Raw genomic sequence first — 3,522 nt, forward strand, 5'->3', positions numbered from 1 at the left:
TGCCGTTTCCTGAATTTCTTTCAATTGTTCCATTAAATCTACTTGTAGATTTATTCTAAGAGCACGGACTCGCCTTTGCTTCTCATGATACTTACGACTTAAGGCGTCTGCGACTACGTTTGCCTTTCCTTCGTGATATTGAATATCACAGTCGTAATCACTCAGGATTTCCATCCATCTTCTTTGCCTCATGTTTAATTCTTTTTGCCCAAATATATACCTTAAACTTTTATGATCTGTATAAACAGTAAACTTACTTCCATACAGATAATGTCTCCATATTTTAAGGGCAAAAACTATAGCTCCTAATTCTAAATCATGAGTCGTATAGTTTTCTTCGTGCTTTTTCAATTGTCTGGAAGCATACGCAATTACCTTCTTGCGTTGCATCAACACACATCCATATCCTAATTTTGAAGCATCACAATATACCTCAAAATCTTCTGTTCCTTCTGGTAAGGCTAAGATTGGAGCATTGGTTAATTTCTGCTTTAAGATTCTGAAGGCTTCTTCTTGTTTAGGTCCCCACTCAAACTTAGTGGCTTTACAGGTTAGCTTAGTTAATGGTATAGCTATCTTGGAAAAATCCTTAATAAACCGTCTATAATATCCAGCTAATCCTATAAAACTTCTAATTTCTATTGCAGTTTGCGGAACCTTCCAATTGGTAATTGCTTCTATCTTAGCAGGATCTACGTGAATACCTTCGTGATTCACCATGTGTCCTAAGAATTGCACTTCTTGTAGCCAAAATTCACACTTCGAGAATTTAGCATACAACTTTTCTTTTCTTAACAAAGTTAAGAGTGCATGCAAGTGCTGACAATGTTCGACCTGACTTTTTGAATAAATAAGTATATCGTCTATGAAAACAATTACAAATTTATCCAAATATGGTTTACAGATTCTGTTCATCATGTCCATAAATGCTGCGGGTGCATTAGTTAATCCAAAGGGCATGACTGTAAACTCATAATGTCCATACCTAGTCCTAAATGCAGTTTTAGGTATGTCTTCTTCTTGAACCTTTAATTGATGATATCCGGAGCGCAAGTCTATCTTAGAAAAATATTTAGCGCCTTGTAATTGATCGAAAAGATCATCAATCCTAGGTAATGGGTATCGATTCTTAATTGTAACCTTATTCAATTCTCTATAATCGATACACATTCTCATCGACTCGTCTTTCTTTTTCACAAACAACACTGGTGCACCCCAAGGGGATGAACTAGGTTGTATAAATCCTTTGCTTAGTAATTCATCTAATTGCTTCTTTAATTCTAACATTTCGGTAGGAGCTAATCGATAGGGTGCCTTGGCTATCGGTGTAGTTCCTGGAATTATATGAATCCTAAATTCTACCTCCCTATCTGGTGGTAACCCAGGTAAATCTTCTGGAAATACATCTGGGTATTCTGAGACTACAGGAATTTCCTTAAGTTCTTTTCCTTTAGTACAAATGATTACTGAAATCATATATACTATTCCTTGTTTTCGTTCATAATTAGCAACTTTTATTACTGATATGAACTTCAGTGGCTTCCGAGGTTTGTCTCCTGAAATCTTAATTACCTCTCCAGTAGATGCTTGAATTTCTATAGAATTTCTATCACAAATGATTTGAGCATGGTTGGCTATTAACCAATCCATTCCTAACACAACATCAAACTCGGCTAATTTCATAGGCAATAGGTTTGCAGTAAATTTATGACCTAAGAGTTCTATTTCTACTTTTTGCAAAACCTGATTAATTTTTACTGAATTCCCATCTGCGGTTTCGACTGTAAAAATCTGCCTAACGGTAGTTAAGGGTAACTTAAGAGCTTGACAGAATGAAGTATTTATAAAACTTTGGTTTGCACCAGAGTCAAATAATACTTTTGCATAAACGTTGTGAACCAAAAACATACCGGCGATGACATCCGGAATGAGCTCTGCTTCTTGAGTAGTTAGCTGGAATGCTCTGGCATTCTTTTTAGTAGCTCCTTCGGTGGCCTTAGGTTTGTTGTCTACTGGGTTAGCTAACTTAGGACATTCGGTTTTGAAGTGTCCGGCTTCTCCACAATGATAGCAAATTATGGATTTCTTTCTGCAGTTTTCTTCACGATGTCCTGTGGTCTTGCAAAAATTGCAAATTCTATTACATTTTCCAAAATGGTTCTTTTTGCAAATTTTGCAGAATGGCACAGTTGAAGATTGCCCTGTTCCTCTCCTTTTGAAATTACTACTGTTACCCATCCTGAATCCTTGGGTAATTTTCTGAGCAAGTTCCTTCTTCCTATCTTCATCTTTTGTGCGTATCAGTTCATCAGTTAGGGTGTTAGCTAATTCTACTGCATCGTCAATAGTGCGAGGTCTCGCAGCCTTAACGATATTTCGAATTTCGCTAATTAATCCCCAAATATAGCGAGAAATGAGTACCGGTTCTGGCGAAGCCAGGTTAGGTACCACTCTAGCATATTCGAAGAATGTCGAAGTATAACCACGACAATCCACACCTAACATCCGATGAGTTAGGAACCTATTTGCCATTTGTTCCTTTTCATACTCAGGACAGAATTTTCTTTCTACGAGATTTTTAAATTCTTCCCAAGACATAGCAAAAGCCCTATTTCTTCCTTTAGCTTGTAGCACAGTGTTCCACCATTCGAGTGCTCCTTCTTTAAACAGATTCGATGCGTACATGACCTGATCATCTCTGGCACACTTACTTATTGCAATTACTGCTTCGGTTTTCTCTAACCAACGCAGTGATGCAGTCGCCCCTTCATTGCCTGCAAATTCAGTGGGTTTACAAGCAAGGAATTCTTTGAAAGTGCAACCAGGTGTTGCAGCCTTTCGTTTCTTAGGGAGCGGCGTGTGCTGGGATTCATTATCATGATTAGCATGATTATTACCCCCGTTTATACTATTACTGAAGTTATCCTCAATAGTATGTTTACTAGGAATAATATGTTGCGGTTCGATTGGATTTTTCACAGCAGCAACAAATGCTGGAATAGCATTAGCTATCCCTTGAGCAACAATATTTTCAATATCTTGTCTAGTCATATATTGATCCCCTGGATGTTGCTCTGACTGATTAGCTTCATTTACCGGTTCATTACCACTAATGGCCATCTGATAATATATAATAATTTTTTTTATTAGTATCTTGATAAATAGCAATTTATACACAAACAATTAGACAATTCATAATATACATAAAGTCAAAACTATCGATTTCTCGATTCCATTTCATATCCGTTATAGTATGCATCACTACACACAGATATTTTACAAAGTTTTATTTGGAGTTATGTTACAGACTGATTTCACTATTTACTATACTATTACACAACTATAGTTTTACCACCTTTCTATCTCTCACCATTTGTTGTTCTAGAAACGCATTTCCCTTTCATCATACTTCCAAGCAATTTGTCCCCCTATCTCCCTAATTCTATTCCCTGCATCCATCAACTATTCACCGAAATGGCGAAGTTCAGCCATATTCTCAGTGCTCATTGGTGGATTAGGTAG

Source organism: Helianthus annuus, chromosome 5 (genome assembly GCF_002127325.2).
Source record: "Helianthus annuus cultivar XRQ/B chromosome 5, HanXRQr2.0-SUNRISE, whole genome shotgun sequence".
Classification (NCBI taxonomy): domain Eukaryota; kingdom Viridiplantae; phylum Streptophyta; class Magnoliopsida; order Asterales; family Asteraceae; genus Helianthus; species Helianthus annuus.